This window comes from Squalius cephalus, assembly GCF_949319135.1.
Source record: "Squalius cephalus genome assembly, chromosome: 1".
Classification (NCBI taxonomy): domain Eukaryota; kingdom Metazoa; phylum Chordata; class Actinopteri; order Cypriniformes; family Leuciscidae; genus Squalius; species Squalius cephalus.
In genome coordinates this window covers 38,707,946-38,723,164 of record NC_137122.1, presented here as the reverse complement: position 1 = coordinate 38,723,164, position 15,219 = coordinate 38,707,946, and the positions used below count along the sequence as shown (strand labels likewise).

The window sequence follows — 15,219 nt, the reverse complement described above, 5'->3', positions numbered from 1 at the left end:
AATAACAAATGTTACTTGAGCACAAAATCAGTATATCCATATAAATGCAGTTTCATGGTATATTTATGGCTAGTAAAATGTCATCTGCTATTTGGCAGGTTTTTTACAAAAATTATTTTGGACTCTGCTTTAATGTGAATGTGTATTGATGGCACAGGATGAGACAACTGCTCATGTTCTGAGTGTGATTTGTAATCACATACTGTACATTAATCACAATAGCATTTCAGGAAACAAAAGTAGCTTTTTACAGTAAAAAAAGTAACCCTACACATATATACAATAATACACTATCCACTGTTATACACAGTACATATCTTGTTTGCTTAGCAAAATGAAGACTGGAATGACTCAATATCATCGAGGCCTGATCAAATATCAAACTCGAATGAATGTCGACCACAATGACAACATTCTAAAACAGCATGTCACCTCTAAATTCAGTTCCCAAATTCAATAAATTCAACAATCCCTACAAATCAACATCCCTGCAAACCGCTGAACATGCATCACGAGCGGGCTTCCTAAATTTATGTCAGCCAGCTGTTACGTGCCAAAACAAGCCTCTATCATACAATCCTTCATTACGACGACAGCCCGTAGGATCATCATATTATTCCAGATGAAATCCCTGGTGTCTGAAAGAACGATCGCTTGTGTCAGATACTGAAAATGGCAGAAAGCTGCAGCCTGCTTTTTGATTCTTTCTGGGCGCAAAGTAGAACAAGTGTGCCTGCCAGCGCTGTCATTACCCTTGGCTTCAATTAACATCAAATGAACATCAAAACTAAAATAGCCTGATTTAAAGAAGCCAGCAGCAACCGAGCAGAGCGGGTGCACGTTAAAGCATTTATGCAATCGAGCTATAGGGAGAGAGATCCACTTGTTTGCCAGACCGTATGCATGAGAGGACACACACTGACAAGACTGAGCGATGTTTTCACAAGCAAATGAAGAGGGAGGTCTTGATATTTTGAGTGGGCCCTGAAGATACAGAGAGCATGCTGCATTGCACAGACAAAGCGTGGTTCTCTTGGCATCGCTTGGAACTTTTTCTGGTAACGCCACTCGCTTGATTTTGAGCAACGACAACAATTACATCCTTTTGCTGCTGCGTGCAGTTTTTGAGTCTGACCCACGAATCCCTCAAACTCGAGCAGCCAAAACCAATCTCCTCTCAACATTTTTTATATTACTCCTCTCAGCATGCATGAGATGTCTTTTTCAAGTGCAGCAACTTCAAAGCGAGGACGAGAGTCCAGTGGGAACGAGGAGGAAGTAGAGAAGATAACATTGAAGTGTTTGGGGTGATGCGCGTTCGCCAAGTTCCCTCCGCCGATCCGCAGGGGAACCACTCCGAGAGGAGAAACCACATGCTTTCTTGTCTTATAAAGGATGTAAACTACATGCTAATGAGCGAAAGAGACAATAAATAATTTGCGATGTTTTTTTAGAGCTGACAAGGCATTGTGGGGTCTTTATGCTCCTTTTGATGTGAATCTGGTTTGCTTTTTGTTATCGAGAACTAATTAAACGCCTTGTGAATTGCATTGTACAGAAATAAAAGTACAGTAAAGCACATTTAAAAAGTTTAAGCAACAGTTCACTCAAAACTCATGTTGTTCCAAACCTGAATGGCTTTATTTCTTCTGTGGAACATGAGAACTGTTTGTGTCAATGGGGACCAAAACAACATTGACACCATTGACTTTCATTGTACAGAAGGAAAAAAAAAAAAACTCGATAAATATATTAAAAATATATATTTTATTTTGTGTTCCACAAAAGAAAGAAAGTATATTTTATTTCTTAAATACAATGATTTTGAATACAAGTCAAAATCTTGAAGCTACAAAACCTGAACTAAAAAGACTGCAAACTACTTAATATTAATATTTAAACAACAAACTACTTAAAATTTCACCAATATTATTGATTTGGCTGCACTGACACTATCCGATAAGAACTGAACTGAGCAGGTAGAGGACATCACGGTTTTCTCCAGATCTGCTTTATAGTTAAATTGAACTCATTTCATCATTGATGAACTTTATACAGCTATTGAACGGAACTATATCAACACTGTACTGACCTCAGCTGAACAATAATACTATTGTCTTTTTAAAGCTGCTTTACAGCCCTATTGAACTTTGTTTACATCATTGATTATTATTTCCTGTTGATCACTATAAAGCTCCTTTGAAACAATCGGTTTTGTATAAAGTGCTTTATAAATAAAGTGGTCCCACTTTGTATTAAGTGGCTTTAAGTACTATTTACTTGCATCGAAAAATGTTTTCTACATTGTTTTCCGTTTTCTTTTTGTTTATAATGTCTCTGCACTGCTGCCCGACACTTTGCAAAATGTTGCAACAGAAAACACACAAGTTAAAAAGCTTTTAACACTTTACATGTAGTTACTGTAGTAATAACTATAAATTATGCACAATTACATGCAACTAACCCTAAACCATACCCCATAGTAAGTACATGTAGTTAATTATTATTACACAGTACTTAAATGCATAATTACACTAACACGGACACCTTAAAATAAAGCTCAAGCGTAAACAAAGCAACTCACACAAAATCACATAAAATATAAAATATTTCCATTTTGAAAAATGTTCAATTCAAACACAACCATATTCACTTTATATATATATTGGTCTTTTAACTGTGGCATGGACACGTCTCAACTGTCCATACCCAAATCTACATCTACAGTCAACTCAATTCATTTTCAGGAAGATCTGTATCCATTTTAGCGTTCTGCATGTGTGCTAACAGAGCTGTGCTGTGTGACTAGGAGTGACATGATTTATAGTGATGGATTTTGGAGGAGGGAAACAGACTCCACATGAAGCTCATATCCTGGTTGGCGTTCGAAACGCTCTTTAAGATGCTACAATCTGATTAGAAGCTACATGGAAATAAAATATGACATGCATCCATTTTCTCTGTTCTTTTTTGACGCCAACTCATTTATTCCCCATTTCTTCTGCTGTTGAATTCTTTAAGAAGGGGCCAAATAAAACAGCTTTAATAACTGAGTAGAGTTACCTGCTGCTGGATTTATCTGTCTTAAATCTCTTCACAGTCACAGGAACACCACCACACCAGAGAGAAACACCTGAAAGAGAAAAAGAGAATGGGATATAGAGATTTAGGGCACCGGGTACAGATATGAGAGGATATACTCTCTGGCCCATCAGTCATCCACTAATTGAAACTGATAAAGATGTTTCATTTTTTATTCTTTAAGGAAGAGGCTTAGAGTGAAAAGGGAAGTAGCATGAGACACATAAGTAAGACAACCATAATGATATTGCCACATAAAATCAAAGCTAACAAATCTATACATTATGTGTCACGATATTACAATTATGTAAAAGCCTGTAAAGTTATTCAAGACTGTTATAAGTGCTTACTTTTACTTAATTGTTTTGCACAATTATTTTTTTAGCTTGTTCATAGTTTGGATTTTGGTCGAATGGAAATAACTGAGCGTGTGTCTTTTTACATGCTTGCAGTGAATTGTTGCAAATCTGCTTTTTTCAAAACTAAAACTAAAATTCTAAATGGTTGGCATGACAATATCAACACTGTTTTTTTTACCTGATAATACAATTTAGAAAAAAATGAAATAAATTAAATTTAGGGGCAAAAAAACATCGCCTATCGCTTTTCCCCCACCCTTAATTTTAACCTATAGCACACTTGTAAAACATCAGATGCATTAATAAATAATTCATTCATTGACTTCAAAGGTTCTTGCGCCTGTCAAATAATATTCCAGTGAAGTCAGTTAAAAGACCCTCTTGTCATCTAGTGACAGGCTTTGTGATTTATAAACGAGGTGACAACAAAGAGTCATGTGTTTCAGACAGTTTGAAGGTCTTGATTCATGGATTACTGAAGCTTATTTTAGAGGTCAAACTCATCAGGAGGATTGCAGCTACATATCAGATATATAGGAGGAAACAGAAGAAGTGCAAGAGATGGAAGAGCGTGATTTTTCTATCCCTGACATTTCCTGTCTCATCATGTGCTCATGCTTATCGTTTTTGAACGCTTAGTAAGAAAAATGTGACAGCGAAGGAAAAGTAGTGTGTGTGTGTGTGTGTGTGTCCCAGAGAGATTGTCCTCAACCACCCTGACAACACTAAGTGTACTTTGAGAGTGTTAAGGTGAAGTCAGACTACTCCCTTACTCCAGCAAACTTGGAGTAAAAAACAGATATACGCTACCTTTTGTACATGTGTGTACGTTTACAGGTAACTGCAGTTTGTCATTTGGTAACCTGGGCCCTGTTTGTTGTACACTGAACAAAATTATAAACACAACACTTTTGTTTTTGCCCCCATTTTTCATGAGCTGAACTCAAAGATATTAAGACTTTTTTCGGTTTGCATAACCAAAGATTTTTCTGCACAAACTGTCAGAAACCGTCTCAGGGAAACTCATCTGCATGCTCGTCGTCCTCATCGGGGTCTCGACCTGACTGCAGTTCGTCGTCGGAACCGACTTGAGTGGGCAAATGCTCACATTCGATGGCGTCTGGCCCTTTGGAGAGGTGTTCTCTTCACGGATGAATCCCAGTTTTCACTGTACAGGGCACAGGGCAGACAGCATGTATGGCGCCGTGTGGGTGAGCGGTTTGCTGATGTCAACGTTGTGGATCGAGTGGCCCATGGTGGCGGTGGGGTTATGGTATGGGCAGGCGTATGTTATGGACAATGAACACGGGTGCATTTTATTGACGGCATTTTGAATGCACAGAGATACCGTGACGAGATCCTGAGGCCCATTGTTGTGCCATTCATCCACGACCATCACCTCATGTTCCAGCATGATAGTGCACGGCCCCATGTTGCAAGGATCTGTACACAATTCCTGGAAGCTGAAAACATCCCAGTTCTTGCATGGCCGGCACCGGACATGTCACCCATTAAGCATGTTTGGGATGCTCTTGATCAGCGTATACGACAGCATGTTCCAGGTCATGCCAATATCCAGCAACTTTGCACAGTCATTGAAGAGGAGTGGACCAACATTCCTCAGGCCACAATCAACAACCTGATCAACTCTATGCAAAGGAGATGTGTTGCACTGTGTGAGGCAAATGATGGTCACACCAGATACTGACTGGTTTTCGGACCCAAAACAAAAGTTCGGGGCAAAAACAAAAGTGTTGCGTTTATAATTTTGTTTAGTGTATATTTCTTAACAATTGCAAGATAGAAATGACACGTGCAACTTTATGAAATGTTTCAACAAAGTTATCTTTGTATTTGAGTTGGTTTCATATGCTTAAAACCTTTTAAAAAAAACATATTCAAGACAAATTTAAATCTAATGATTATAAAATTGTCATGTGATATAAAGAGTACACATACGGCAGATGCATTTACCCAAAGAAACTTACACTGCATTCAAGCTACATTGCTTTTTCAATGCATGCATTCCCTGGAAACTGAACCCATGATTTTAGGGTTTCTAGCACCATGCTTACAGTTTAAGCTACTGAAAGGCTTTTTGAAAATAATAAAATGACAAAATGCAGAAATCATCAAGCACTGTGTCTGCCAAATCTGTCCTCATTAATCCGAAAGAATCGGATTAGTTGAAAGTTACCTGTCCACTCCTTCTCAACTCAAAATCTGAAAAAAGGTGCCAGTGATGGACCTTCAAGAGCAGTTTGAAATGTTGCTTCACGCTGCGCTGAGGCCACATGTGCCATCTATTCAGTCTGACAAAGCTTTGTAAGCAGGTCACCTGTTCTGTCAAAGTGCTCTGCTATCAACAGTGGTCTCCTCACCCGTCCCGACCTTCAGATGGTGCTTCGTGTACAGAGCGCGTGACATTTTAAAGAGGTGACAGCAATAGCGCAACGAAACACAGTGTTGATTCCTTCTATTTCTGTTATATTAAAAGCCAACTGTCTCTGGTAGACAGGAGCTCTTCCAGGCTTTCCTGACATCTCTATCAAGCAGAAGCTGGCACTCATTGTTTTGGCATGTCACCTTGGAATAGACATCCAGGGTTAAAATGACGATAGGTACTAACACAACAAATATTAGCATGATGAGTAAATACTTTATATATGAAATAATACAGTAATACAATTTCCCCATTGAAACCTGGATTTTTTAAAAAAGAAAGAAATTAAAATAAATAAATAATACATTTTCACTCAAAGTGTTATGTCAAAGTGTTATGCATTAAATTAAGAAAAAAAATTAAAGAACTTTTGGAACTCACTGCATGTTGTTTTTATTTATTTTTCACATTAAGCTGAAATGTATGAAAATTGGAGTGAAAAAAGCTTACTTTTCATGAAAACAATGTCACAATGTAAAAAAAAAACACCTTAATGCCCCTGAATATAGGCTTTATTCTCTTATAATTTAAAATATAAATTATCCCTATTTCCTTTAAAATATATTTTCTCACTTTTCGATTTTGAGGTCAAAATGTTCTTGACAGCCTTTTGAGTTTGATTACTATACAGTATGTCATTTTTGTGATTGGTTGATTGGGTTTGTTTTTACCCATAGATAATCTGCTTTCTAGTCAATGCTGTCTTTATCTCTCAGTATATGACAGTATCACTCATGTTTTTAAGATTGTTGTTCAGCAGAAATGGCTTTCTGCTGAAGGAATTAACTATAATGCAGCTACGCAGTCGAAAACAACACCTATCATTACATAAATTATTACGCAAGGCCACAGGGCTGAACAGATTGAGAGGCATTGGAGTCACAAGTCTTTATAGAAGCACTGGCACAATTTCTGATAAAACTGAGAGAAAACTATCTTTTACAGCTAATATGCCAAAGGTTGCCAGACACTTTGGAATTTATTAGTTGTCTGCACAGAGAGAGAGAGAGAGAGAGAGAGAGAGAGAGAGAGAGAGAGAGAGAGAGAGAGAGAGAGAGAGAGAGAGAGAGAGAGAGAGAGAAAGAAAAAGAGAGAGAGAGAGAGAGAGAGAGAGAGAGAGAGAGAGAGAGAGAGAGAGAGAGAGAGAGAGAGAGAGAGAGAGAGAGAGTAAAGAACAAAAGAGAACAGGGGAGACAACAGAGAAGTGTGGGCTTCAATCTGAATGAGTAAAAGGGTAAGCAATAGGGTCATAACATATTTGTTTTTAGGAGGAGTGGATTAGACAGACAGAAAAAAAAAGATTCTAGAAGACAAATTGTCATAGCAGGATGACCACTGACATCCACCCATCATTTCCTAATGGATGATGACCCTGTAAAGGCTAAAGGTCACCCTTATCCCCCCTCAACCTGGCCTATCTAAATAGGACCACCCTCTAGTGACACAAGATGAAGCACCTCTACCCAGTGAACTCTGCAAAACAATATTCTATAGTGGGGGTCCAATTGAGATAGACTGGGAGGTCTTGGGGGGGAAAGTGTATTTCTGTATGAATAAGAAAGAAAGGAGGGAGGGAGGTGGAGAAAAAAAGAGACAGAAACGGACACAGAAATAAAGAGATATATAAACAGATATGTAAAAGACTGGCAATACAAATGTCACATGCGTAAGAGTGTATATCTTTCAACGGGGTGACTTTCGGTTGTGTGTATTCTTTATGTCAACACCTGTCCAAAATAGCAATCTAAAAATCCCAAGCAGATGGGCTCCTTCACTAAATGACACACAGGAGGGGGAAATGGACCAATCCATATAACATAATGGAAAAACAGCCACCAAACTCAAATGTCAAGAGATCTTTCATCCAGACAATTGACTCACCTTAAAATGGGTGTAATTTTCTGTAGCAACAAATGGAACAAAAATGAGAAAGGAAAAGAAAAAGCTTCTTAACAGATTTCAAAACACTCATTTTGCCAAGATCCCTTTTAAAGCAACTCAGTGCACTCGGCAGCCATATTGGTTACGCCTCATAATATGCACTTGAATGGGGAAAGACTAAAACCTCTAAAACTGTCAATGTTATGTTTAAATAACAAATTTCATATTAGGTACACAATCTACAAAGAACAGTTCCATATTCATACAACTCAAAAGCACACACAAAAAAAACCCCGAATACATATGCGCATTTAACTCTTTCCCCACCAGCGTATAAAAAAGTTGCCAGCCACTGCCAGCATTTTGGGTCATTTTCACAAAACACTTATGACCCCTAGAATACTTTGTAGTATGAATATCTGAGCATGCAATATATAAAAAGAAAAAACAGAGACACTGCTTTAAAAAAACAACAAAAAAACTTGAATGTGGGTGGGTTGCATAAAAAATGAGTTTTTAAAAAAATGTTAAGATTGTGCAACTTACAGTATACAAGACTCATACATTTTTTTAAAGTTCGACATCAACCCAAGTATTCCTCAATCTATTCATTATCAACAATATAACAAGAAAAAAAGAATGCCTGTTTGTTGCAATTATTTTTTTGGTAAAAGTTACTGTTTTAGTCACTTTTAGCATAATTTACTAAAATGTTATGTTCACTATAGTTAATATATATATATAAATCCTGTTTTTTCTATTCTATTGGAGTTAGAATAGAAAGATAGTGTGTGTGTATATATATATATATATATATATATATATATATATATATATATATATATATATATATATATACACACACACACACTATTTTATAATATAACATTAGGGGTGTCGCAATATACCGGTATTGACGATAATCGTGATATTCAAAGCATGAAATATCGACATCGTGTTAATTTAGAGCAATACAATATACCGGTATTGGCGATATTGGCGTTTTCTAGACTCAGCGCTCGTCCGCGCCCGCGCAGCTAGAGTGAAACACTCTGTCCACACCCGAAAAAAGTAAGCTGAGCTCGCCAGTATTAACAACAGAGTTCTTCGGCTTCAAAGAAAACAGCACCTTAGAGGTGGTCGCACACCGGACGAGAAGCGCAGCGCCACGTCTTTAAAATTCGAACACATTCTGTATGAGTGTACACACACCGGACGAGAAGCACAGCGCGGTTCTATTCGGCGTCTGTCCGCGGCGCCCAGCAACGGCTCAGGACCTTGTTCAAAATCCTGCCGCGACTCAGAGCACAGAAAAATCACTGTTCAGATCACAGACTCAGCAACTATTGTATTTAATTGTACAGTATAATCATAACATAGTACAGACATTATCTCAATTCCATAATGTCCTTAAACATAATGATATTGCTGGCCATAAACTGAGAAAGTGCGTGTCCGGTGTGCAATACCTCGAGTTGTCATAGACGCGACGCGGCTATTATTTTACTAGTCATCATGGAATGGGAAACGTGACATTAACTTAACAGGGGGTTTCTGTGTTTATATATTTAATAAAGGGTGATTATTAAAATTAAGAACCCCGTTTTCTTTACTCATCTTATTTTTGTATTTGCACTTGATTTTTTTATTCAAATCTGCTATCTGCATGACTTTATTGGCGCCAGTGTAACAACAGGTTTAAGAGCTTTTCAGTTCTTCAGGAAACCTTCAGACAGTGTTTGGCTTCAGTTTAAAACCAGATAAACTTCACATGCTTGTCTTCCTTCACAAAAATTTGCCATAGATGGAGTACGCAAGAAGTAAAAATGCATGTGCCTTGTGTTTATCAGTATCCTTATGTTTGTTGGGTAAAAAAGAAAAACAATATAAACAAAGTAAAAATTAATTTGACTGATAACTACTACCCCCCCCCCCCCATAGATTCTATAGATATCGCGATATATCGATATCGTGAATTCTTTTGGCCACAATAACCGTGGTGTGAAAAATCTAACATCGTGACAGCCCTATATAACATAATAAGTTGTGATCGACAGGACTTAGAAATATGACAAAAAGACTTTGCTTGCTACTACCGTTTGCTACGGGAGAATATTATACCGGAAGCTCACGTAGCACTGAGATCCTAGCGGAAATACATAGGCAATCCATGTGTGCATGTTTTTCCACCCAGTCAAGCAGTCTCACCCTAAACTCACGCCATTGGTTGAGCCTGAAGCTGACAAGTCAGGCAGCTCAAACAAATAGAAATGTTTTGAAATTGCAAAAGAGCCTCAATTTTTACACTGAATGGCTTGAAGTAGTCTATAGACAAACTGGGACAAAAAAAGTATTTTGTCATTGAAAAAAAGATATAGCTACCTTCACCTTTAAAATGTGTTTAACTCCATCACTAGCATCACTGACAAGAACTGCAAAAATAGCAAATCTTTTCAAACAGGTTTCCTGAACAAGTTTGCTGTCTGTCATTGGTCAAGTCAGACAGATAGCCCCGCCCTAAATTCACGCAATTGGTTGAGTCAGTGTTGCTATGTGGGCTGGTCGGAATGCTCAAACAAATAATTTGAAAGCGCTACAGAGCCACACTGTTTTTTGCCAACGAATGACTGGCTTGCAGTTGTACAAAGTACTACAAAATTACAATATATATATATATATATATATATATATATATATATATATATATATATATATGTTTTTTTTTTGTTTTTTTTTAACAAAATATACCAACTAAACAGACAGAGTGCTAGAAAGACAATCCAGATACACACATTCCCAACCGGCAGACAGGTCTGAAGACAGGGAGCATCACCTATGTCATCTGTGGCAAAAGGCCAAGCCACACCTCCCATGGTAGCCATAACTGTAGCCTAAAATAAGCCGTGAGTAACAGCAGCCGGGCCAACAGGGACGAAGCGGGTGACTAAACACGACATGGCGCTGGCTTTAGCTGAGATGAGAGGAGAGAGGGGATGAATCACGGGAACAGGCGATCCCTGGAGGAAAGCCCCTGCACTCAGAACACTCCGTCCTTGGGAGCTGAGGATTGATGGGAATCGAGTGATAAAAATCAAACTGTCCTTGAGTCCCCTGAGCCTGAGACATGGACGTACTTGCTGAAGTGTGTGCCGCAGTGACATCTTTCCCCCGTGGGTTCAGAGGCTGATGCAGGATAGGCCTGTGTCAGGCTTTTGTCTGAACCCTTACTCCAGCCATCAGCGGTAAGATGTATTAGGAAGGGAGGCGGATTTGGAAATGAGGCGTAAGATTGAATAGTTGCTTTTAAAGGAACGGGTCAGGGCGAGGTGTTTCGGTAAAGAGGGGAGGGAGTGGTGCTGACCAATACAATACAGTCCTACATAATGAGAGAGCATGTCAGGGTATCGGAAAAGTCTCTGTAAGTGTAAAAAAGTCAAGCTGCATGTTTCGTAGGACAATAATGAGGGAAATTATTATATAGAAATAAAGCGTGAATGTATATATCTGCTTTGAAATCAGGAAGCGTGTTGCAGATGCTCTGAATACTGATAAGACCAAACCGCCCTCATTTTTGGATGATCGTTGAAAGCTGGTTATTCGATAGATGAGCGCTTATCCTTTTATTGTCTGTGGAACAGCATGCAGCAGTTAGTTGTCTACAGATCTTACAACATCAGGGTAATAAAGCACTTGAAAGATCAAATGAAGGTGTAACGTTAGTGTGCATGGATCACTGAGTCTGTCCAACGTATAGTATAAAATCAATATTCTGAGCAAAGCTTTAAAGGGATAGTTCACCTAAAAATGAAAATTCTGTCATAATTTTTTCATCCTTATGTCCAAACCTGCATGAAATTCTTGACATTTTGAAGAATGTTTCTGTGACTGTCCATAAAATGAAAGTCAGTAGGGTCCAATTTTAAACATCCTTCAACATTGTCCTCAGTTAGGGTGATGCAAGCAACTCAGGTCAACACACCTTTTGCGTTCCATCAGAAGCATCCCTTTACTCAAGCCACACCTCAAACTTAAACAATCCATCTTCAGAGTGCTAGGATTACATGACGGTCAAATTTACACACGACAAACAGAGTGTGTATGCTCCAAACAGAACAAACTACAACCAAGATATACTCTAAGTTCAGTCATTTTGTTTAATTGTATGAACGTCTGTCCCTACAAATCAGTAAAGTGCCTCAGTGGTCCATAATAAAATGTCAATGGTGTAAGTAGCTGTATTGAATTCCCAACTAAGCACAAATCACAAAAGACACACACACACAGACTTTTCTACATACCAGAAGATGTGCGGCTCAAGCCAGTGACCGCACATAGTGGCACTCCAGCCTGAGCAGGTACATCTCTTTAATAGGATGCTATCGACCAGCTACCCAGACTCCACTACATGCAGATCGATTCTCTGCCCAGAAATAGCCTCTGGAGACTGAGCTCCGAGGAAGCGTGGTACTGTGTGTACGCTTGAATACTAGACTGCATTTCTGAGATCCACTGCTGTACTTTCTGTTTTGTGTGTCTCTGAACGGTGAGGAAACCACATCTTAGAAAAGATTGTAAACAACCTGGTGCTGCAGGTGAATTTGAGAGGATCCATAGTATCCATTTACTTAAAGGGTTAGTTCACCCTAACCCTAACCCTAACCCTAACCCAAAATGAAAATACTGTCATAATTTACTGTCGTTCCAAACCCATAAGACAATCGTTTATCTTCGGCACACAAATGAAGATGTTAATGAAATCTGAGCGATTTCTGTGCCTTCGTTCACAGTCTATGCAACTATCATTTTGATGCTTAAAAAGGTTCATAAAGAGACCGTAAAACTAACCTATATGAATCGAGCGGTTTAGTCCAAATTTTCTGAAGAGACTATTGCTTAATACAGTATGATGAACAGACTGAATTTAGGCTTTTATTTACATTCAGTGTAACAATTGCACATTTTGTTTACATCTATTTATGTAAATAAAATAGGCTAAATGTTTGACTGATTAGCTCTATTTGGAGTGGACTAGTTTTTGAGAAACACAAATCCAGGCCAAACTGAGCAAGTCTGTTTTCCTCAAACAACCTCTGCAAAAGTTACCTGTAAATTAACTTTTTCAGAAATTCTAGTTTGAGCTACTTTGTGCTTCTTCATTGTGCACTTTGACCTTTTGTCAACTTTATGGGTAAAACAAGTTTGTAGCAGGTCACGTTCTGCTGTCATCCTGTGTGGCGTAAAAAGAAAAAGAAATTCATAAGGAGATGAACCCTGTTTCTTTGTGTTTTTCTGCAAAGTTTGGGGTGGCACATAAAATGAATTCTAGATGGAAACATTAAGATGCAAATCTAAGTTTTCAAAATGTATAGAACATCTTTTGACTAAATAAAAGTCACCGTTTTCCAAGAGGCTACAACTTGCATTTCTATTTTGTGTAAATACAGGCATGGAAACATACAAACTGCTCAGTAGCAGTAGTAGCAGGTATTCATTAATTTCTCCCCTTATATATCAAATTATATCCTGTATATGTCTGGTTTACTTCATGGCAAATGCATCTAGATCACATGACTATGCAGAACGCCCACATCCAGGGAATAGACACTCCAATCTTAGTAAAAAAGACTAATTCTCATTTTCCCAATGCCATACTGAATCAGTACATGAAATCCCCACCTCAAACGTTGTTTGGAAATCTAATCCTTTCTGAATAGTGCTATTGGCCCTTTCTAGGATCTATGACACATCAGAGCTCAGAAACCTTTCCTTTGCAATAGCTAATCACAGCCAGATTGTGTTTCATTTTAGGAGCTCCGTTAGTGTGTAGAAAACCTGAGCATTGAAGAGTGAGGCGTAACTAATCTCATCGTTTTAGCCAGAGCTGTTTTTTTTTTTTTTCAAAAACTCTGGAAAGTGGGGCAGTGAGCTGTGCCATGAAAAATTGAAACTTTCCCCCCTCCGGGCCCATGAGCATAAATAGAGAGGCCTTCGTCAGTCTTTCCCCTCCTTTCTGTCCCCCTAGTAACATCAATCCTTCTCTCAGACTTGCGATATCATTGTGCGAAGGTGAGGATTACAGTGGGATTAAAAACTGGAAACTTTTCCCCTGCTCAGGGAACCAGATTTCCCAGATTATAGATCAGCCTCTGTCTGCGGGTGGTGTTGACAGGAGCATTGTTCATTTGTTTGTGAGTACTCAGTTCAGGTCTTTATAAGAACGTCTTTCAAAGAAAGCCCTAAAGACATTTGAGATGACAGGAACAAACACCAGTGCAATGGCTCTGGTTATACAGATGTTACATAAAAATGTGAAATTGCAATCTCTAGCGTGGAGGGTAGTTAAGAAGTCTTCGAAGTAGTTTAGAGACGAAAACAACAGCTTCAACACAACATCCTTGATAGTGAATGTTTTTTTGGAATCTTTACCAGGAGTAATACTGTTGCTAAATCTTTTAAAATATAACTACCCTGACCTACTGAGTTTTTTAAACGTCACACCACTTAAAAGGAACAGCTAACTCAAAAAATTCATCATTCAAACCTGAATGCAAAAGGAGATTTCATAGTGACCAAGGACTGTCAAGCTGCTCAAAGGACAAAAAAAATACCCACTATAAAAGCAACATTAAAATAGTTCATATATCTTGTGCACTGTATTGCAAAGTCCTCTGAAGCTATATAATCTTTTTTTGTGATGAACAGACTGAAAGCCATTTTTCACTCGCAAATCAAATCATTCATGCAAATCATTATGCAGCTCTCAAATTAAATATGGTGCACATTTCGCACCATGACTCTTGGTAACAAAACACACGAGAATGAATTATGTTTGACGGTGTTAATGTATAACCTGCATCATAAACGGCATATTTGTTTCGAGAGGCGCATAATGATGTGCATGAATGATTTGATTTGAGAGTAAATAATGGCTTAAATTTCATTTTGTTCTTACAAAGTAATCATACAGACATGGAATACGGCACATGAGTCATATAGACTACTTTTATGGTGCTTTTTATTGTGCTTGACAGCTGAAGGTCACTCTTGTTGTATGAAAAATAGAGATTCTTAAAAATTCTCCTGTTGCGTTCCAACGATAGATAACCAGAATACGAATTTGGAACATCATGAAGGCGAGGAAACTATGAAAGATTGTTCATTTTTTGGGTGATTTGTCCCTTTAAAGGTAGTTTAGTTTTGTCTAGGCCGGGCCTGTCTATGTGGCTGGCAATAACAGAGGTTCATCTAGCAGACTTGTTTTCTCAAAGTTTCTGCTTTAAAATCTTTTTGCTGATATGGCAGTCTGATTTGGTATTTTACTCAAGAAAATACTTTCTACATGCCCTTTTGGGTTTATTTTACTTTCCCTGCATTTTAATTTCTGAAATTTGTTTCATCTTTATGCTTATTACTTGTGTCCAAATGAAAATACTATTATTCATAACAGACATTTCC

The 15,219-nt window shown here is 38.1% G+C and overlaps 1 protein-coding gene across 2 annotated transcripts in view; it reads right to left on the bottom strand.

Annotated features, from left to right (window-relative positions):
• Window positions 1-15,219, bottom strand: part of rarab (retinoic acid receptor, alpha b) — a 123,473-nt gene that overhangs the window by 83,983 nt on the left and 24,271 nt on the right. For both annotated transcript variants that reach the window (XM_079890958.1, XM_079890957.1), the window contains exon 2: window positions 3,064-3,133. The gene's annotated coding sequence lies outside the window, so the exon portion shown is untranslated. The remainder of the gene's footprint in view (window positions 1-3,063; window positions 3,134-15,219) is intronic.